Source organism: Pleurodeles waltl, chromosome 5 (genome assembly GCF_031143425.1).
Source record: "Pleurodeles waltl isolate 20211129_DDA chromosome 5, aPleWal1.hap1.20221129, whole genome shotgun sequence".
NCBI lineage: Eukaryota > Metazoa > Chordata > Amphibia > Caudata > Salamandridae > Pleurodeles > Pleurodeles waltl.
The window spans coordinates 1,154,030,352-1,154,053,895 of NC_090444.1; positions in this window are offsets into that span (position 1 = coordinate 1,154,030,352).

Genomic DNA, 23,544 nt, shown 5'->3' on the forward strand with positions numbered 1-23,544 from the left:
ACCTGGGGGCAGTGGCAGTGGGCACACGGTCCACGGACGGAGGCACAGGAACACAGGGGAACTGGGAGGGCTGCCGTGCAACAGGGGGCGGACAGGCCAAGGGAACCCACTCTCTACGAGGCCCTCTCCTCCATCATGGGAGAATACCACCACTCCCAGGAGACGATGGCAATGGTCCTGGCAAAGTTTCAGGAGACCCAGCGCATGCAGGAGGAACAGTATTTGGGGTTCAGGGAGGAACTCAGAACCATCAGCTCCGCCCTGGGCACCATCGTAGGGGTGCTGAAGGAAATACTCAACACCAAGAGGGATACTGTGGCACTCCAAGGGGCCCCTGACACTAGCATGGACGATGAACTGCCCACCACCTCCGCCGGCACTAGTGGACAGGAGGCACCGCCACAGGACCACCACACCAGCACCCCATCACCTGCAGACGGAGAACCACCCCACAAGCGGTCCCTGAGATCCAGGAACAAGACAGAGCACGATGCCAAGACCCTCGCCAAGAAATGAGACCACCCTGATTGTCAAACCACTGTCCCACTTTGTAACCCTGTCCATATTGGAACTGCCCCAGCTCCACTTCCTATGCCCTTATGGGCAATGCACCTGTGAGACCAATAGACTGGACTCTGCCATGGACATTCCTCCACCATCGCCCCTCACCATTTTACAACCCCCCTCCAATATTGAGCACTTCAATAAACACCCTTGAAGCACAAAACAATCTGGAGTCAGTCTGTGATTTTGAAAATGTGTATTAGCAATGACAGTGACAAAATGCGTTTTCAAATGTAATGACAACATACCTATGTCACACATCTCAAGTCCATGAGGAATCTAAGCAGATGACACACTTTGGAAACCACACCTGTGAAACCGTAAGGGAAATGTACAACTCAGTGACCATATACTGGTTGAAATCGACAGACAGGATAGAGGTAGAAGTGTGAAAGTACTTGTAGTAGGCAGGAATGTTTTCTCACCTGTGTGTCACTGGAAATATTGCTGGATAACTGAGTCCCTGTTGTCAATGTCTTCTTCCTCTGCTTCCTCCTCATCACTGTCCACAGGCTCCACAGCTGCCACAACACGGTCATCTGGACCATCCTCCTGCAGAAAAGGCACCTGTCGTCGCAAAGCCAAGTTGTGAAGCATACAGCAGACCACGATGATCTGGCACACCTTCTTTGGTGAGTAGAATAGGGAACCACCTGTCATATGGAGGCACCTGAACCTGGCCTTCAGGAGGCTGAAGGTGCGTTGGATCACCCTCCTAGTCCACCCATGGGCCTCATTGTAGCGTTCCTCTGCCCTGGTCCTGGGATTCCTCACTGGGGTCAGTAGCCATGACAGGTTGGGGTAACCAGAGTCCCCTAATAGCCACACCCGGTGCCTCTGGAGTTGACCCATCACATAAGGGATGCTGCTGTTCCGCAGGATGTAGGCGTCATTCACAGAGCCAGGGAACATAGCATTTACCTGGGAGATGTACTGGTCTGCCAAACATACCATCTGTACATTCATGGAATGATAACTCTTCTGGTTCCTGTACACCTGTTCACTCCTGTGGGGGGGGACCAGAGCTACATGGGTCCCATCAATGGCACCTATGATGTTGGGGATATGTCCAAGGGCATAGAAGTCACCTTTCACTGTAGGCAAATCCTCCACCTGAGGGAAAACGATGTAGCTCTGCATGTGTTTCAGCAGGGCAGACAACACTCTGGACAACACGTTGGAAAACATAGGCTGGGACATCCCTGATGCCATGGCCACTGTTGTTTGAAATTACCCACTTGCAAGGAAATGGAGCACTATTAGCACCTGCACTTGAGGGGGGATTCCTGTGGAATGGCGGATTGCTGACATCAGGTCAGGCTCCAACTGGACACACAGTTACTGGATTGTGGCACGGTCAAACCTGTAGGTGATGATCAAACTTCTTTCCTCCATGTCGACAGGTCCACCAGCGGTCGGTACACCGGAGGATACCGCCATCTCCTCACATGTCCCGGCGGACGGTGCCTAGGAAGGACAACAGCGACCACAGAGTCAAACAACTCAGAGGTATGTACCCACAGTCTGCACAGAACACCATTCATACCCAAAATGTGGCCTGTATTTGTGTTGTGAGACAAGGCCTAGGTATGTGTGACGCAGTTGGTAATTAGGCCATGTGGGCCCCTGAAATGGCGGCTGCCTGACCTCTAAACTGGGACAATGGGATATGAGGTAACTGCGCTGGCGTTGTACAACGTCGCGGTCGAAGACCGTGGCGCAATGCTGCATTGGTTAACATTGGACCCTATGGGTCCCAGGAGCCAATGACGATGTACGCCGGTGGTGATGGTACGCACCACCGCGGACATGACCACCGCGGACGTGACCGCCTTTTTCTATCTGTTCAATCACTCTATACCTGATCTTCGACAGGAGAGGACCTACACTGCAAGTGCTGCTGTGACCTCGGTCTGGAAGAGACAATGGCTCGTGCGTACTGCAGAGGAGTTGGAGAAGCTTGTCAACGGGTCCTCCCCCAGTACACAATACTCTACGGTCCTCCAGACCAACAGCTAAGTACACAGGGAGCACGTTGTATAGGCTATGCCTGTGTGGAGAGGGCTGGTTGTAAGAATGAAAGGGGCACAGTTCTGCGTGCATGAAGGACTGTGAATGCATGTGCCACATGGCAAGGGTAGGGATGTGGGCCACTCACTTAGACGGTGCAGTTGGTAATGACTTCTCTTCTTCCCCTGTACATGTCATGTAGGTCAGCGCCCACCAGAAGAAGGATATTTGGCGTGCCATCGGCAAGGACGTCCGGACCCTGGGGGTCCACCACTGACGGAGCACCCACTGACGGAAAAGATGGGAGGACATTCGCCGGTGGAGCAAGAGGACGGCGGAGGCTCAGCTGGGGTTGGCCTCCCAACGTGGGAGGGGTGCCTGTCAAACCATGACCCCCCTGATGTTCCGGATCCTGGCGGTGGCCTACCCTGAGTTGGATGGGTGCTTGAGGGCATCACAGCAGACACAAGGGGGTGAGTACAACATAATTCAGCGGACCTTGCGTGCAGTGAAGGTGTCTGGGTGGGGTAGGAGGGCTGTGGGTTTCCCTAGGCCAAGGCGAGTTCCGTAGGCTAGGCCCCTCCATAATGCAGGCCATGTGGCAACCCACCCAAACTCTGTAGAGTGCCAAGTACAGTTATTCATGCCCCTGTGTCATCTATGTGTGCAGATGTCGTCCATAGCCATGTAGGCCATATCCCAGGAATTGCATCTGTAGAGCCCAACAGCGTGACGTAGTGCAGGGGGCTGCTGTGTCTGTATTGTCCGCCAATGGTAGCGGTAAGCCATGCACTCAACCTGTCTTTCTTCTGTCGTTCCCCCCCCTTTTTCTGGTCTCCCTGTTCTTGTGTGCATCAGCATCATCAGGCGGAGGTACAGAGCACGGAGCACGAGGGAGCTGCATCCCACATGGCCATGGAGGGCCACACCAAGGACTCAGAATACACCAGTGGGACGGAGGGTGAGGGGAGCACCACGGCGGTCACAGGATCTGCAACCAGCGACACTGACTCGTCCTCCGATGGGAGCTCCCTTGTGGTGGCGGTAAAATCTGTGCCCCCCACTTCTACAGGTACAGCCGCCACCCCCCCTACCAGCACCGCCCTCCCAGCAGCCCTTCAGCCTTCGCGCCGTGCCCGCTCACCCAGGAGGGTGGGCATCACCTTCGCCCCAGGCACCTCAGCCCCTGCCCCTGTCACCTCTGCTGCCCTCAGTGAGGAGTCCATTGACCTCCTCAGGTCCCTCACTGTTGGGCAGTCTACCATTTTGAATGCCATCCAGGGTGTAGAAAGGGAATTGCAACACACAAATGCATTCCTGGAGGGCATTCATTCTGGTCAGGCTGCCCTTCATCGAACCCTGCAAACTCTGGCCTCAGCACTGATGGCAGCCATTGTCCCTGTATCTAGTCTCCCCCTCCAACTTCCTCCACCCAGACCCAATCCCCTGTACCCCAGCCTATCCCAAGAACACCATCAGACCAGCCTGCACACACCTCACCACACAAGGGAAGCTCAGGCAAACATAAGCACCACACATCCCACAGGCACTCACGCAAGCATCACACACATACAGACACACCAACATCCACTGCCTCCACTGTGTCCCCCTCCTCGTCGTCTCCCTCCTCCCTCCCAGTCTCGTCTACACTCACACCTGCATGCACTACCACTACAGCCACTGCGTCCTGCACCAGCACACCCACCACCACACCCCGCTCACGTGCACTCACCACCCCCACTACCATTTCCACGTCCCCTGTGTCCTCTCCCAGTGTGTTTGTGACGCCCCCTCCGAAGATACACAAACGCAGGCACACACCCACCCAACAGCCATCCACCTCACGACAGCCTCCAGCCCATGCACTTGCACCCAAATCCACAAAAGTTACACCTCCTACAACCACCACCTCTTCCTCCACTCCCAAACCCCCTCCAGCTAGCCGTCCCAGTGTCTCCCAAAAACTTTTCCTGTCCCCCCTTAACCTATTTCCCCCCCCCCCCTCCAACTCATAGGTCCCGTACTAGCACCTCATTAAATAAATCTCCGGGACCAGTGGTGCCTGTTGTTACAGGTATGTGGAGTGCACCGGCCACCAGGACAGCCAGTGTGGCACGGAGCCACAGCACAGCCAGTCCCCCCTGTGAAGCACCAGAAGTTGGACAGTGCCCGGCGGGAGAGGGGGAAGACTCCAGCCAGCAAAGCCGCTCACAAGGGTCCCGGGGGGAGTGTCCACTCAGCTGTGACTCCTCCCAAGGTGGGGAAGGGGCAGAAGAAATCTCAAAAGTATGGGAAGAGCAGCATGACGGAGAAGACAGCCACCATTCCCGCTGCCCAGGAGGCCACCGCCAGCTCCATCGTCACTGGCCAGGAGGCCACCACCAGAGTCACTGCCCAGGAGGCCAGCCCCATCGTCACTGGCCAGGAGGCCACCGCCAGAGTCACTGCCCAGGAGGCCAGCCCCATTGTCACTGGCCAGGAGGCCAGCCCCATCGTCACTGGCCAGGAGGCCACCGCCAGAGTCACTGCCCAGGAGGCCAGCCCCATCGTCACTGGCCAGGAGGCCACCGCCAGCCACAGCCCAGCTGGCCAGGAGGGTCCCGCAAGCCACAGCCCAGCTGACCCATGAAGGACCGCCAGCCACAGCCCTGCTGGGCAATGAAGGACTGCCTTGGCAAGGACCGCTGAACAGGCCAGGGACTGCTGAACAGGGCAAAGACCGCCATGGAATGCACCGCTGAACAGGTCTGACACTGGAAACTCAAGCACCTCTGAACAGGCCAGGGACTGCTGAACAGGGCAAAGACCACCATGGAATGCACCGCTGAACAGGTCTGACACTGGCAACTCAAGCACCGCTGAACAGGCCAGGGACAGCTGAACAGGGCAAAGACCGCCATGGAATGCACAGCTGAACAGGTCTGACACTGGCAACTCAAGCACCGCTGAACAGGCCAGGGACCGCTGAACAGGGCAAAGACCGCCATGGAATGCACCGCTAGCCCATTTGCGGCAGGGGCAGTGACGCAACTGGGACTGTCACGGGGTGTGTGCTGCATTCTGGGCACCAGTCTCCCTCCAGAACCAGTGGAGACTTGCATCCACTCCGTCTGTCCTGCACAGGATGAAGCACTCTGGGCACAAAGCCCCCTCCAGAACCAGTGGAGAAAGGCATCCACTACCTCAGTCCTTGGCAGGATGAAGCACTCTGGGCACAAAGCCCCCTCCAGAACCAGTGGAGACTGTTATTCACTTGAGAGACTGTGGCTCTGCACTTCCCAGGATGGTACAGTGGGCAAACCACCCACTGCAGAGACTTGAGAGACTGTGGCTTTGCACTCCCCAGGATGGTACAGTGGGCAAACCACCCACTGCAGAGACTTGAGAGACTGTGGCTTTGCACTCCCCAGGATGGTACAGTGGGCAAACCACCCACTGCAGAGACTTGAGAGACTGTGGCTTTCCACTCCCCAGGATGGTACAGTGGGCAAACCACCCACTGCAGAGACTTCAGAGACTGTGGCTTTGCACTCCCCACGATGGTAGAGTGGGCAAACCACCCACTGCAGAGACTACAGAGACTGTGACTTTGCACTCCCCAGGATGGTACAGTGGGCAAACCACCCACTGCAGAGACTTGAGAGACTGTGGCTTTTCACTCCCCAAGATGGTACAGTGGGCAAACCACCCACTGCAGAGACTTGAGAGAATGTGGCTCTGCACTCCCCAGGATACATCAATGGGCATGGAGCCCCCTCGTGGATCTGTCGTCGTGCACTCATCCGGCTGAGATGCCCCCCCTTCCCTTCCCCCTGAGGTGCCTGTTGTATTTCTATCTGATGCCCCTGCAGTGTTCTCTCCGTTTTGATCGGGCATCTTGTGTGGGCCTCGCCCATGCATTTTGGGCCCAGTGGTCCACGGACTATGAATAGTGCAATACCTGCACTACTAATCGTGGTGTATATTTTGTTTATTGTGTATATATATATGTATATATTTCCTTACTGTATTTTGATATATTACAATGGTTCAACTAATTTCCTTTTGCCTTTGCATTCTTCTGGTCGGGTTGGGGGGTGTTACTGTCATGTATAGATATGCATTGGTGTGTGTGTTGTAGTGGGTGAGGGTCGGGGTGGGGGTTGGGATGTTGGTTGTGTGTGGGGGACATGACATGGCAGTGTCCCTGTGTTTTTGCCTCCCCCCTCCCCTATGTCGTAGGTGCAGTACTCACTGCGGTCTTCGCCGCCGGCATTGATGATCCTCGTATAGGAGCAGGAAGACTATCGCAGGGAGAATATGGAGTTCTGGCTCCATGGTGCCCTCCTTCCTCGTGGAGTGTGTAGAGGTGGGCATTTTTCCTTCGAAATTCCTGTTTCCGCCGTGTTTTTATCCGTGGTAAATCCGCCCCGGAAAAGGTGGCGGATTGGTAGGTTGTGATACTGTGAGCGGTACATTGTCCTCCACCTGTCTTTTGGCGGTGACCGCCGCGCTGTTTGTCTGTACCGCCATGGCGGTCTGAGGGTTAAAGTGGCTGTCTTTGTTGGCAGTTTCCGCCACGGTCATAATTGCAATTTTTTTACCGCCGGCCTGTTGGCAGTCTTACCGCCGCTTTAACACCATCCTCCAGGGTTGTAATGACCACCAAAGTGTTTTAGTAATATTTCATGTCAGCTCTGGATGTGAATCCAAACATGAAAGTGTTAGTGCACTGCATGCTTTTTATTATGAAAGGACGTTGACTTGGGATCAGGTCAGATGAGTCACATTTTTCGATAACAGACATGAAATTGGAATGAAAGAAACACCTGATGCAACTTGAAGACTGGCTCTGCGAAGGTGTGATTTTAGGTCTGGCATAGAGACAGTCTTAGTGGGCTCATCAGCTTTTCTTCAAAAAAACATAATAGAAATATAAACATAGGAAGAAGTACACAGCTTTCAGTCAGCCCTCATAAACTATTGGTTTGTTCAATTGTCATTTACATTTTACTTACACCTATCGCAGCATGGACATGGGCAGTGGATCAGCTCACTTCAGCTACTGGGTCTATTTACTGTGGGGGAATGGATATTGTTTGTGTAAATGTCCATGTCTGCCTACAACATAGTCCACTTTACTTCTCGGATTTGTGCTAATCTCTGCTTTAATGTTGTTTTTCACTGTTTTGCTATAGTTTATAGTTTATAGTTTTTCACTTTTTTGGAAACATATTCATGCCACATTTAGATAGCTTATTTCTCTTTTTGCATTTTTAAACATTTAGGTGGTCATTTTGACCCTGGCAGTCTTTTGACCGCCAGGGTAAATGTGGTGGTTCCACCACCAACAGGCTGGCAGTGCAGACTGCCACATTATGAGTTAGGAGCTGTCTTCCCACCATGGTTTCCACAGCGGTAGCACCACCACGAAAACCATGGCGGAAAGGCTACCGGTGACCTGGAATTTCTTCCCTGCCCCTCCCCGCACCCACCACCCCCCACCCCTACTTCAGCAACAGCAGCCCCCTCCCACCACCCTCACCCCCTTCCCAAATACATGCACATAGACACCCACACGCACCACGCATACACCCCTTCACCTACACTTACATACATGCATCAACTCACATGCATCCATACAAGCCTTCACAACAGCATCCATACACAGATCTACAACAGCATTCATACATGCATTCACAACACCATACATACACATATTCAAACATACATACTCACACACAAACACACCTACATTCAGACATGCATACAACCACGCATAAACACATTCATGCAGACACCACACACTCACACACATAACATCTCTCACCCTCCTACCTCTCTCTCCTGTCAGACAATCACCTTACCTGCTCCGGGGAGAAGGTCGTCCGACAGGGTAAGGGAAGGGGCGCTTCCCCCGCTAGCAGTGCCCCGCCAGCAGGACACCGCCTGGCCCTATCATGGCCAATAATACGGCAGGCGGTGTCCTACTGGTGGGGCGGGGCAGGAGGTGGACCGCCAGAGCGCCTCTGCCCGCCAGCATGACTGCTGCCAGATTTCTGCCAAAAGTGTGGCGGAAATCTGGCAGTACCCATAATATGGTGGGTGGAAGACCGTCAGCACTGGCGGTCTCCTGGCGCCAGTGGCTTTGGCGGTCTTCATGGAAGACCACCAAAGTCGTCATGAGGACCTCAATCTTTGTTTTTGAATATATTTTCAAAAATAAAATAACTAAATAAAAAATACAGGTTTGCCAAGGCAAAATCTAATGACTTTGTTAATAATTATTTTGACTGCATTCAGTTGCAAATGAGCTCATTATTTTCTCAAGTAAGTAGTTAGTACATATTAAGATTTGTATAATGTAGTATATACAGCGCCACGAAGCCTTCGGGTAGTTTGGCGCTATACAAAATGCAATAACATAACATAACATATGGGGTTATTACAACTTTGGAGGAGGTGTTAATCCATCCCAAATGTGACAGATATACCACCAGCCGTATTACGAGTTCCATAGGATATAATGGACTCGTAATACGGCTGGTGGTGTATCCGTCACTTTACTGTCACTTTTGGGACGGATTAACACCTCCTCCAAAGTTGTAATAACCCCCATAATAGTCTTTAAGATAAACATTTGCAGCTTTCATGCCTCCAGGTCCACCTCCAACTCAAAAAAATCTTACGATTTATGCTGCTTGTGATTTTTCTGTCACCTCCCAATAAGTTTGTAGATTCATTTAGGGCCTGATTTAGATATTGGTGAACAAGTTACTCAGTCACAACAGTGACGGGTATCCCATCTGCTGAAATCTAACTTCCATATGTTATAATGGGATTTAGATTTTGGTGGACGTTGTGTCAGAGTAACTCGTCCACCAATATCTAAATCAGGCCCCTAACTGGGCAGAGAATACGCTGTTTTAGATTGACTGAATTTATAGAACTGTTGTGTGAAGTACTTCAGATTAATGGGATACTTGAATGGTAATGGCTTTGGGGGAAACAGTAAGCAAAGGATGGGGGTGTTGTCTGTGTGATCAATGATGTATCACTCTTACAATGTAATTGATGACCTTAATAGTATGGTTTTGTCATTACAAGTCACAATTTGGGGCTATTTGTATAGTGTCCATATAGGAAACTCACTGTAGCAAAGCAGCACACTAAGGGCCAGGTCTAAGGAAAAGTGGCGCAGCTTGTTGCTGTGCCAAAATTGCCAGCGGCGCGCTGCGTCACTTTGGAAACGCAGGGATGCACCGTATTTAAGGGAATACGGTGCACCTCTGCTTTTCCCCCTGCGCTGGCACAAAATTTAGCTGCCAGTGCCAATGCAGGCATCCGTGCAAGGATGTCTGTGTTGAGGGGTGTGATTGTTTATGTGCGGGAATGGCACTTTGGCACTTCTGTGTGTGCTGCACAATTCAACACACACAGAAGTGCCTGGCTCCAAAACTGCTGCACTATGGGACTTTCCCCCGTCATGTGGTCAAAGTCTGGGTCCTCTGCATTGCATCTGGGGCACTCTGGGTTCCCAGCCATAAACTGCACTAAGTCTATGTGGGGATAGGTATGTTCTATGGACATAGTTGTACTGAGAGTATTTGAATTGAGAGTTGCAGGACACCTTGTGGGGGGAGGCCAGTGCCCTCTGCCTTTCCATGTCTGTTACCTCCCTTCCCAGTTTCACCACCCATTTGGTTCTTAACGACTGCAGCAACTTCAAAGTCATCTCATTGAGGGCTCTGTAGAGAAAGGTGACTAAATGAGCACCCTCTCCCATTGCCAGTAAGAGCTGGAATAGTTTGTGCACGTCCAGTTCTGCTTTCACAGTTTGAATGGGATTAAAACACCAGTCTGGAAGCAGTCCTCCAGTGTCATCACTTCTGCCTCCGTCTAAGGGTGCATTTGTCGTGTTGTGAAGGAGTAGACTGGGGTCCCGTGAGGCATCCTCGTCAAGGGCAGTTCAGCGGCATATGGTACCTTCACACCAGTGCACCTCAGGCTCCCGTGCCAACAGGTCAGAGCTGCTGTTAGGTGTGTATTCTGGGCGAAAAGGGAAACCCAGGGGTCGAGCATCTTTATTAACAGCAGGTCATTGCTGACCCTCCCATGGGATGTGCCTAGGTCTAGGTAGTTCCCACCCACAAGCCATTTCACTATCCATTGTAATTGGCTAGCCAGGTAGTATACCTGGAAGCTTGGCACTCCTGGGCCACCTCCATCAGGGGGTCAGCAGAGTGTAGAGAGGGAAGTCCGGGGTCGACCACCATTCCAGAGAAGTTCCCTAAGGAGGGCGTCCAAGTTTTTGAACCAGCGAGTTAGTATGTTCACTGGAAGATTAATAAAGAAGTATAATATGTGGGGTAGTATAATAGGCAGGGTAGCATTATCATTTTAGATAAAGACACTCGTGCCACCATGGAGAGTCTTAGGGTGCACCAGAACGTTACACAAACGCAGTGATCTAAGCGTTTTACCTGGGTTTCCATCTCTAAGATCCTGGGGGTTGTGGAATATTTGCATCCCCAGGAATTTGAACATGCGGGGAGACCAAGGAATGTCAGGAGGACAGGTGATGGGGCGTACTGCATCTGCAAGCAGTAGAAACATGCAAGTTTTTTTCTGTTCACCTTAAGGCCCGATGGGCCTGCAAATTCCTCGGGTATTTGTAAGGCCCAAGGGATCCCAGTTGTGCCATCTCACACATAAACTAAGAGGTTGTCTTCATACAATGAGATAATGTGGTTAGTGGTACCCCACAGCACTCCTCTGTCCCTTCCCTGCATGCGGAATTGAGCCATAAGGGGTTCGATAGCTATAGCGAACAGTGGGGAGAAGAGAGGGGACAACCTTGTTTGGTTCCTTGGAATATTCTGTAGGCTTCTGATATTGTCCTGCCTGTCTTCACTCTTGCCACTGGGAAACTATATAATAGCTCCACCCACTGCACCCATCGTTCACCCGCCCTCAAGTAATCCCATCTCAGGGAGTCAGATGCTTTCTCCAAGTCAATGAGATGAGCATAGCGTTGGAATGTTGCATGTCGTGGGGGATTTGCAAGAGTGAGTATAGGCGCCTAAGGTTCAGGGAGGTATTGCGTGTGGGTATGAAACCATTTTGATCTTCATGTATTAGGTGGGAAATGTGAGGGAGTAGTCGATTAGCCATAACTTTGCTCGGTATTTTGAAGTTACAGTTCAGCATGGATAGTGGACCCGGCATTTTGCCCACTGGCAGTTATTTTAATGGCGGTCCTAACCTCCTCTAATGTTATTGGTTCACCCTGGAGGTCCCTGTCTGCCTGTGCAAGCGTTCGTAGTGGCAGGGTCTGCAATTGGTGTCCCAGCTTCAACGGCAGTCCATCTTTGGGCTGTCTATAAAGTGACATGTAGTAGGTTTTAAATGCGTTGTTTATACCCACCGGGGAATATACACACGTCCCATCTGCTATGCAGAGTCTTGTAATCGGGGTACTCTCATTCCCAGGGCGCACTAACCAGGCTAGCATTCTACCAGATTTAACTTCCTCCTCATGGACCTGAAGCTAATTATCTCTGGTAGCTGTGGCAGTTCAGCTTTTCCAACGTCTCGTTATATGCTTCACGTGCGTGGAGTAGACGCTGTCACCCCTCCTGGCTTGCATCTTGGTCATTTTCTCTATTGTGTATCTCTCTCTCTAGGTGGGTTAGGTCTCACTCTATGGTTAACCTGATCCCTACTGAGTGACCCATACAACGTCCTCATGTCACTACCTTCAACGTCTCCCATATTGTACTTTGGCCGTGGTGGATCCCCTATTGGTATTAATGTGTTTAATTAAGTGGTTCCTGAGGGAGTTTCTATAGGCAGCGTCTTCCAGCGCCTGCGGCTGGAGTCTCCACGTAGGGACTGGGGGTCTATCACTTGCGCAGCGCCTTGTGAGCAATAGCGGGCTGAGGTCAGATAGAGTTTGTCCTAGGTATTTGGTGTGCACACTCTCAGGGCTGAGAGTGTTAGAGCACACCACCAGGTCTATTCTGGTATGTAGATGGTGTAGGCCCGAGTAATGTGAGTAGTCCCAATTTCGTGGGTGCTGGGTGTGCGAGATATCCTCCACACCTTAGTGGGTTACCCAGGCGTTCAGTACTTCGGCCATCTTGTGAGCTGCAGCCCCGGATAATGGGGGGTGAGAGCGGTCAAGTTCTATATCAAGGGTGCAATTAAAGTCTTCTCCCACCAGTATTTGTCCCCCCGAGAGCTTAGCCAATCAGCCCAAAAGGGTGTGTAAAAACGGGACCTGGTCCTGGTTGGGTGCATAAATACAACCCAGGGTGACATGTCTCCCCAGCGTAAGGGCCATCCTGGTCTGTGTCGGTGGTTGTGACCTCGAAAGGAACTCAGGCCCTCACCCATATCAGTGTGCCCCGTGCAAAAGCAGAGTAAGTGGTTGCGTATATCTGGCCCCTCCATCTACGTTGCAGCTTATCAACCTCCTGTGCGGTGATATGTGTTTCTTGGAGTAATGCTATGTGGACCCTCTTCTTTTCAAGTACACTAGGATCTTGTGGCATCTAGTGATGGTCCTGATACCCTGAACATTCCATGTTACTAGCTTGTAATCTGCCATGGTGGTGGTTTAAGCTCAATGTAAAGTATATGTCCCTCACTGTGGATGCATCCCACTGTCCACCCCACCCATCCCCTGCACACCTGGGCCCTTGTCAAAACATTGATGTTTGATCTCATTTGCGTACTTTGATTATATAATAACAAACCCCAACTTCCACTTCCTGGGCGATCCGGCAACTGCTAATTGCCCATATCGTGTTAACTAAATTTAACAAGTGAAACAAGTCAATTAATAATCTTGCCATCAGCTGAATGTTGGGCAAAAATCTGGGGGTGTATGTGACCACCGCAGCCCGACAAGTTGAGGGGATACCCCATCAGAGGATATGTGTAAGGTTTATGCTGATGAGGACAGCTATAACCAAGTTCATCTGCAGTCTGGGGGGCCACTATCGGGGTCTCATCAGTATGATGCGATACTGAATCAGTAGAGGGTGCTCACCAGTTGGTGTCAGCCTCGCTGGAGTCTCCTGCCAGTTTGGTGTCCCGGAATGATGCTGCTGTTTTCAGTGCCGCCCACCTGTCCATTTCGCTCTGTGCCGGAATAGAGCCAGGTCTCCATCGGAAGCGGTCTCTGGGCCTCCGTGACCTCCCGTGTTTCTGCCTGGTCATCTTTCCCGTGTTCGTGGTGGTGTCAATTCCTGCTTTGTATGTTTTCAGTCAAGTCCAAGCTTTTTCCGGCGTTTGGTAGAAGCTTGTATGTCCTTCCATTATTACCCACAGTCTGGCTGATAACAACAGCAAGTACTGAATGCCCTCCTCCTGGAGCACTTGTTTCACCTCTGTGTATGAAGCCCTTTTGGACTGTACCTCAGCTGTGAAGTTTGGAGTAAGATCACCATGCTGTTCTCCACCTTGAAAGGCCCAAACTCTCTGGCACACTGCAACAGTACATCTCTGTTCCTATAGTGTAATAGTTTGGCCACCACCGTGCGGGGGGGCGATCCGGAGCCAGAGGTCCCGATGGCACTCGGTGTGCCTTCTCCAGTGCAAAAAAGGGAGTAAGTTGCCCCGGGGCAACCTCAGTTTTCATCCATTGGGACACCAGGTCAGGCCCCGCGGTGCCCTCTGGGAGGCCGATAATACGTACATTGTTTCTCCGGCTGTGGTCCTCCACAACCTCCGCTCTACGCTTCAATCTGTGGGCCCATTCCATCAGTTGTACCAGTCGGGCTTTCAGCACCTGGTGAGATGGCTGTAGGTCTGTGATCGTGGTCTTGGTGTACCAGACCCTATCGGCTAGCTTCAGGTGGTCGGCCCTCAGTAGGCCAAATTCGATTGAGACCTGGACTATCATGCGCTGAAGAGTTGTTTTAGTGCCTTCGATGGCCTCCAGAATCTTGTCCAGGTTGGCTTGTAGTGGGGGAAGGACAGGGTCCAACTTGTCCGGCTGTGACATTCCACTCATCCGTTTCCCAGGTTGTAGTTTGGCTCTGTGTCTGCCCTTGAGAGTCATCTGCAATTCAGACAGGGAGTGCCCGGTGGGGGGGGGGCCCAGTCTGTGTCCCGCCGGGCTCAATGGTGTCTCTCAATCCCCAAGGCCCCTGGCTGCGGTCAGATTTTGCACAATGTGAGGTATGGTCGTGGGTGAAAATTCTATGGGTCTAACAGTGTCCCAATCAGGTCGCTCAGTTCTGCTCTTGGCCCACCAGTGGGGGATGCTGGCCAGGCCCCTGCCTCAGCCACTGGTGCATCCCAGCCCCCCAGTGAGCTAAAGGGGAGGGCGGTCGCTTGCTGCCAACATTAGCCTCCTCGCCCATCAAATCCAGGGGGACGGCAACAGGTAGCATGTCGAATGGTCCTTCACAGCCACTGGTCTTCCTCCTACCTCCCTGTAGTGTCTTAAATAGGTGTGTTCAGGTGGGTGGCCCACTCACTCTGCCGCTTGTTCTCTGTAGGCCCGGGTGGGAACCTCGATCACAGGACACGCTCCTCTCCCCATCGTCATCTCAATCCTGGTTCCTGCTGCTGCCTGCCTCTGCTCAGCTCCCGGTCCCCTCTGCTTTTGGACCAGGCGGGTCATCGCCCTGACGAGTAGCTTCCCACTGGCTACTACGCTGGCATTGCAAGGCTCTCCTGTGTGGCAGGCTAGGCTTGAGTACTCTGCGACGCTACACCCTGCGACCACTCATCTATCAGCGACAGGTGGGCATGTCAGCACATTGCCCGGTGCCCTCCTTCCGGTTCGCTGCTTCTCACCTGCTTATCTCATCGATGACATGTAGAAGGGAGGTAGGCTCAGCTCCTCACCTCCGGCCTCTTCAAGTACAACACAGGCCACAGGAACGCACGCCGACCCCCATCTCCGGCCACAGTGTCCGTGCAGGCCCGCTGGTTCTCTCCTTCGACGGCCTCCTGGGTCCCCGCCTCTGGGTCCCACCTTCTACTGAGCTAGACCCATCCGTTGTGTCAGTTGCCCGTCTGGCTCGGGCCTTCACATTGGCCCTGCCGGCACTCGGCCAAGTGCAGCCAGTGGTCCGCTTCTTTGGTGTCTCGGATCGAATGAAGTTTGCACGCCTTCTCCCTTCCACAACGCAGACATGTCAGGGCAGATTTCGGGTCTCGATGGGGTAGGTAATACAGGATATTTGTCAGGCTGGCATGGAGCACTCGATTCAAGCGTCTGCCATGTTAGCCAGCCTAATGACGCCCCCGTCAAAAAGCTTAACAATAACTTAATATGGCAAATACATTTTTCTTCTGTATCTTCTTCTTCATAGGGAGTACTGAATTGGCTCGGTGCATCCGTACCATTTGTAATTGGTCAGGCCCAAGCATGAGATATGGTATACACTTCCATTTAGCTAATCATTTTTGAAGACAAACATTATCATTAATTATTTATGCCCCTAATGTTGACAGTATGATGTCAAGGACTATATTAATCATTTGTTAATGAGGGAGGTGAATTTAATTGTTATGTTGAAATGAGGTTAGATGGAATGTTCTTGGTAAGCAGTGAATGGAGCAGGGACTCAGTGACTTTCTTTAACTTTATGGTTTTTTTATGTTGCAAAAGTTTGGAGAAACACGATAATGAACTTGGCTTCTAAATTGTACAAGACTCATACCGAGGTATTGTTATGATGTTGGCCAAAGTACTTGCATGATTTGTTTTAAGCTTTTTCAGATCTATCTCACTCTGAGACTGAGGGAGTGAATTTGAACTGTCAATGAGGATTTGGTGAATTGAAAAATGATAGTACTAGAATCCTTTAAAGCAACAGTTTGAAATTTCTATGTATTTATAATTTGGCAATATTCATGTATTAGAATTGGCCATTATCAGAGTATCTAATAAGAGGAACAAATATGATAAAGGAACAGATTGACAAGGGAAAAGTGCTAAATAAAGCATAAGAGACATTTGGTCAATTTGATTATAAGTCATATGTGCAGTGAAATGACAATGAAAGTGCGAAGAAGGGCAAAGGGTTAGCTTGAATGTGCATCCATGAGTGAGATAAGAACAATAGTACTGCTGTATAGTTTTTTATTAGTGAATTAGAAATAACAATACACATTGATCAGACACCAATAGGTTAAATGAAAGATATAAATAAGAAATAAATTAAAAAGCAGAAAAGGAATATCATCAAATATATTCTTTCTTTAGAGGGTTGTGAATTTAGTAAAACTCTGAATTGCTACACAGTAAACACATTTTGTACACATTTCTATCAATCCTCACACATTTATAATAATGGGATAATATTGCATAGATCATTTTCAACTTTTCAAATCAAGCTGGGGTGCATGGCAAATCAACGAAACTCCATCTTTGAGAAGTTAATAGTTGAGTAACATGTCTAACAAAATAGGTTTGATTCTGGATAGCCCTTCCCAAACTCTACACATGTACAGTCCTGAACACGTCTATGCATAGATTCGATTTGATTTCCACCTCTCAAGTTTGGCTTAACTTTAAAAAAATCATTTGCTACATATTATCCAGCTCTTGAAATGAATATGAGACTTGGGTTCAGCCTTGTATCGCAGTTTGGTATTAAAGACAGTTATTTAAGATTTTGTCGGAGAATTCATTCAACTAGTCCAGAGCATGATATAACTGCTATAGAAGTAATACTGGGCGTGTCTCAGGTTAGAGTTGATGGGCAAATAAAGCATCTCCTTGTACATTTTCCTCCATTCTCCTCTGATATCTCTAAATCATGTTTTTCATTTCTTATAGTTATGTACCTATTTATTTATTTATATATTTATTCATTTGCAGTATTTATATAGCATGCACTGGCCACAAGTACTTTTGAGCACTTTGCAGATCACCAGAAAAGACAGTGAAAGAATTGCAAAGGGGAAAGAATGTTGCAAACAAGGCTAAAAATAGTGAGGGAGGAAGTAGATAAAGGAGATGTGCTTATACATTCCTCCTTTCTGTTTGTTATTGAGTCTTAGACCCTCAACCAGTCTGTTCTAATGTCCTGAAGTCCGGAATATAATTTCAAGTCTTGGGTCAGAGATTTAGGGCCAGATTACGAGTTTGGTGGTCGGACCGCCAGACCGCCTTGTTGGCAGTCCCAGAAAGACCACTGTGCCGGTGGTTCCTAGCCCGCCATATTATGATACAAAGAGGCAGAACCGCCACCCGCCAATATAAAAAAGGTGAAAGAATTGCAAAGGGGAAAGAATGTTGCAAACAAGGCTAAAAATAGTGAGGGAGGAAGTAGATAAAGGCGATGTGCTTATACATTCCTCCTTTCTGTTTGTTATTGAGTCTCAGATCCTCAATCAGTCTGTTCTAAAGTCCTGAAGTCCAGTAAATAAAAGTCAAGCCTCGGGTCAGAGACTTAGGGCCTGATTACCAGTTTGGCGGTCTGACCGCCAGACCGCTCTGTTGGCGGTCCCCAAAAGACCACTGTGCCGGGGGTCCTAGCCCGCCATATTATGATACAAAGAGGCAGAACTGCCACCCGCCAATAGAAAAGGCAGACTGCCAGCAACGTGGCAGTCTTGTAACTTAGCGGTCTGACCTCCTGCACCGTGGCCATCCACTGAGCCTATTACAAACACACAGTCACCATGGCGGTCTCTTTATGCAGTTAGCCAAAGGCGGTCGACCACCGCACTAGGCGTCCAGCAAAGTAACAGACAAGAGTGCACATTGAATGAATTTAAAAACAACACAGCTGACACACATTGGCCCAGTAGACACACGTGCAAATCACACTATAAAACACCCCCCTCACATACCACAATCCTTTGCATCTCCACTGGAAGCCACAGAAACCCGACCACTGTTTTTGAATTTTTCATAGATTAGGCACCCCTTTTTTCACCATCCCATATAACACCTTGCACACACTTGTGTTCATTCACTCTCTATTGTAAAGTAAGTCCCTGTCACCCATTTTAGTTATTCACCATGTCACATGTCAAAGATCCCTGTTTCTCAGAAGATGAGTTGAGAGTCATGGTGGATGAAATCATAAGAGTACAGCCACAATTATTTGGAGCCCAAGTCCAGCATACTCCTCTCAGTCAGAAAATGGAACTGTCGCAAAGGATCGTTGGCAGAGTGGATGTTGTAAGCACCACCCTGCGCACAAAGAAGGACATTAGGAAGAGGTGGGGCGACTTGAGGGGCAAGGTCCATACCCTGGCCTCCAGGCAACAAATAGAGGAGAACAATACTGCCTGTGTCCCTCCCAGTGCCCAATTAAGACTCTTTCCATGGGAGGAGAAGGTCTTGGGCATCCTGCTTCCTGAGGGCTTGACAGGAATACCTGGGGGAGTTGAGTCTGGTAAGTTACCACACAAAAACTGTCACAAAAATGCAATGTCGTGCATAGCCAGAGCTCAGCTTTTGCCACTGTGGTGTTCATGTACCTCACCAACATTCCATACCCAGAGTATCTGAGATATAACACGGTCAATGTGTATTGTTGGACCCAACAGCACAGCTACCAAGGCCCTTCACATGCCATACATCAAAATGGTGTCTGGAAGTCTTTCATATAAAACAAAATCGTCCCAGGAATCATGGTATGTCTCAACATGTAAATGTATGCTGAAACCTAAATGCAGTCTACCTACAGATATGTAGTACCCAACATTTGTCAAGTGATGGGAAGTACAGAGAGTGACCTGACTACAACTACCAGTGGGCACTGTGTCTCAAACTCCAACCACCAGCCCAGTGTGCACTTGTCCAAATACACCTGTTAGTGAACTACCAAAAGAAGTTTACTCACCTGGGAGTATACCATTTGTCAAGTGTTGGGAAGTAGAGGGAGTGGCATTGCTCCAAAGCCCAATAGGACGTATTTCTGTAACTCCAACCACCAGCCCAGTTTGCACATGCCCAAATACACCTCTCAGTGAACTCTCAAATGAAGTTTACTCACCTGGGAGTATGCTATTTGTAAAAGTGGTGAGAAGTACAGTGACCTAACTACAACTACCAGGATGCCCTGTTTTCCAAGCTCCATCCACCAGCCCAGTGTGCACTCGCCATATACCCCTGTTTGTTCACTCTAAAATTAAGTTTACTCGCCTCGGAGTGAATAATGTACAGATCATGCTCAATTCAAAGGCTTGTCTGTCTACCTAGCTCCATCTTGACCTGGCATCTCTTAGCATAGTTTCCCTGCACTTCTTGCTTCTGATCTCCTGTTTTTGGACCCTGTGCTGTTATTCGTTTTTGCTGTATTATGGTACTCTGGGCACTTTACCACTGCTAACTAGTGCTAAAGTGCAAGTGCTCTCTGTCTAAATGAAACTAGTAAAGGGTTTTCCATGATTGGCACATTTTATTTACTGGTAAGTCCCTAGTAAACTGCACTGTGTGTGCCTAGGGCCTGTAAATCAAATGCTGCTAGTGGGCCTGCAGCACTGATTGTGCCACCCACGTGAGTAGCCCTGTAAACAGTCTCAATCCTGCTACTGCAGTATATGTGTGTGCAGTTTTTCACTGCCAAATCAACCTGGCAAGTGACCTCACTTGCTAGGCCCAAACCTTCCCTTTTACTACATGTAAGTCACCCCTAAGGTAGGCGCTATGCAGCCCCAAGAGCAGGGTGCAGTGTATGTTAAAAGTAGGACATGTACTAATGTGATATATATCTCCTGACAGTGAAATACTGCCAATTCCGTTTTTCACTGTTGCAAGGCCTATCTTCATCATAGGTTAACATGAGGACTGCCTTTTAATATCTTTTAAGTGCAGTTTTCCATTGGGACCAGATAGAGATGTAGAGTTTGGGGACTCTGAACTCACAATTTAAAAATACATCTTTTGGTAGAGGAGGTTTTTAGATTGTCTGTTTGAAAATGCCACTTTTAGAAAATGGGCATTTTCTTGCTTAACCATTCAGTGTCTCTGCCTGTCTGTGGAATCCACGTCCACATCAGACTGACAGTTGGGCTGTTGGTGAATTCCTTCTAGACAATGACACAAAAGGAGTTGAGGAGTGTCCTGATTATCCTGATGACTCTCCTGGGCTAGAGTGGGAAGGGAGGAGCTGACACTTACACCTGAAAGGGCTGTGCCTGTCCTCACAAAATGCAGTATAAGTAGTGGACCCAAAACCCTAGACTTTAGATTACTTCTGGATCAAGAGGAACCTTTGTCAAGGAGAAGAACTTGATGCTTGAGCAGGACCTGCCACTTTGCCTGTTGCTTTGCTGTGCTGGCCTGCTCCTGCTTCTGCCTCAGAGGGAAAGAGTTGGACTTTACTTTCTGAAATACTGCTTGTGAAGTTTCTCCAAGGGCATGGACTGAGCGTGCCTCCTGTTTGGAAGTCTCAGGGACATCAAAGAATTTACCTCCCAGCACCTAGGTACTCCTGCTGAGGTGCCAATCCAGTTCCTGGGCCCTTGGAAGTAAGTTCTGGTGAGAAACAAGAAGATCCAGGCACACCGACTCCGGATGACTCCAGAACTGGCGCCGTTGCACGACTCCGCGCCGCTGCCTGCAACCCAAAATTGTGGCCCACACTGGAGTGCGACAACCCCGACAGACAATGCAGGCTCGACGCTGCTGCAGCCTCACTGAAGTTCCATGACTCCGTGAGTCAACAGGTCAAGGTGTCATTGGGTACACGGAGGCCACCCAACAGTCTACTACTACCTCCATGTGAAGCCCGCAGTGATGACGACACTCCTGGACTTGTGGATGTGGAGGAAGGTCCTGGCCCATCTGAACAACCTGGTCAGACAGCAACAGTGAGTCTTACTGTGGCCACTACATAACACTGAGGGTCTTGGGCCAAGCTGAAGAGGGCACAATGTGCTACGGGCACAGGCATGTGGGGGTAAGGTGTGTGGGAGGGATGCTGTGGGCCAGCAGAGTGAGGCTGGGGCTGCTGTCAACCAGGACACAATCAGCCACATCTTTGGGGCTATCAGGAGTCCCAAGGCGTGATGAGCCAGGTGTTGACTGAACTCCTGGAAATGAAGCAGCAGAGGGTCATGACTGACAAAATGAATGCCCATTGTAACAAAATGAGCACCCTAACAGGGGTGCTGAGGGAAATTAACACCACATTGAGCAGGGCTTTACTACCCCTTCCTGTGTAGCAAGTAGATCAAGCCAAACTACATCTGTGGCAGACACAGGAAGGGAGGCCCTGCAAGGAGTACAAACAGCCACAGACACCCCACCTCTGGAGCAGCTGATCCCCCCTTGCAAGTGGGTATGTCCATACAAGAATCCAGGAGGTGCGGATGGCAAGTCACCCACCACCAGGGTTGGCTTTAGGGTGGTTCAAGTGGTACAGCCACACCGGGTGTTGACCTCAGGGGGGCGCTGTGTTTAGCAATTAACTTATGAAACTTGCAATTTAAAAACACTTGCTTAAAAGTTTCTTATGCGCCCAGCCTTCAGGAAGCAATTAAAATGTCAAGATACCTCTTGTTAATAAAGTTCTTGCTAGAGAGAGATATTATAGGTTTGTCTAGCGGCAGCTTTGACTCGCCATCAAGTAGCGCAGATGGTTAATATGCTTGCTGCAAAAAACACAATGATATTTTATGTGGATAGCTGAGTGGATTAGAGAAGCCAGCTTTTACAAGCGCTTTAAAACAAATTAATTTATGTGAAAGGGGGGACTATGGAGAGATGAGGGGCATATTTGCCGGGTGGTAGTGAGGGAATCCGGGGAGGTGGTCATTGGGAGGGGAGTGCAAACAAAAGACTGTTGTACAGGGCACCACCAGCGCTAAAGTCGGCCTTGCCCACCACTGCCAGCAATAATCCTCTTCCATAATGTCCTCGTTTGCGTGTCACACATTCACTCTGTTGACTGATCCTGAACCACTTTCCATGTCAAATGGGAGGATTACTCTGGACTTTGGACTTACAATAGTGTGGCATCTACTTCAATGAATTCATTTACCACAACTGACCCCTTCCCATTTTAATTTTTGCTAATTCATCCCACAAACATTTTCTGTTAGTTGTAGCTTCCCAATAAATTCACCTGTCACTAACTCATTGTCTGCTATCTTTAATTTCACATCTAACCATGTAGCTATGTCAGACTATATGAACGATTCGATGGCGATCCTATGTACTTGTGCAAGATGAGATATGTTGCATGGACACACTGTCCAGCTCAGGATTACAACCATTCCACACAAACACAAACATACAAGTGTCTTTTTAAAGAAGAAATTTTGTTACATTATTGGGGACGTGCTTATCATTTGGGGAATCCTTGGGGACATGATATCGGCTGGGGTGGTACTTCATCCCCCAGCCTGCACTACACCTCAGGACCTTGCCCTCTGTGCCTGCTGACATGCCATAAAAGTGCGACTTGCTCTCCGCAGCATGGGACACACATAATTTGGGGAATCCCTGGGGCCAGTTGGGGTGGGACTTCATCCCCACCCTACTCTCAGGACCTTGCCCTCTGTGCCTGCTGACACGCCATAAAATGGCGAGTTGCTCTCCGCAGTGCAGACATGCTTATCATTTGGGAAATCCTTTGGGCCACAATATCGGCTGGGGTGGGACTTCATCCCCCAGCCTGCACATCTCTCAGGACCTTGCCCTCTGTGCCTGCTGACATGCTATAAAAACGTCACTTGCTCTTCTCTGCACAGGACGCTTGTGAGACGTGCCAGGCGTGTGCCCTGGCAAAGACCAGGCTAAGACGGGCATATCTTCGCCCATCATCACCCAGAAGAGGCCGGGCTTTGCATTTCCTTAATTTCTCCGGAAGTAAGTTTTAGACTTAGAAGATGGTCGTTATAGAACTTGGGCCATGCAATTATCAGTCTTTTGCTAGTTATCTTTTCCGAATGACACCAAGGCCATGGGAAAGCGTAAAGCTGTAGATGCTCCTGCACATATATGTGGTCCTAAAAAACCTGAGAAATGAACAGAAAATAAAACCAGCTCTTTGGGTAGTA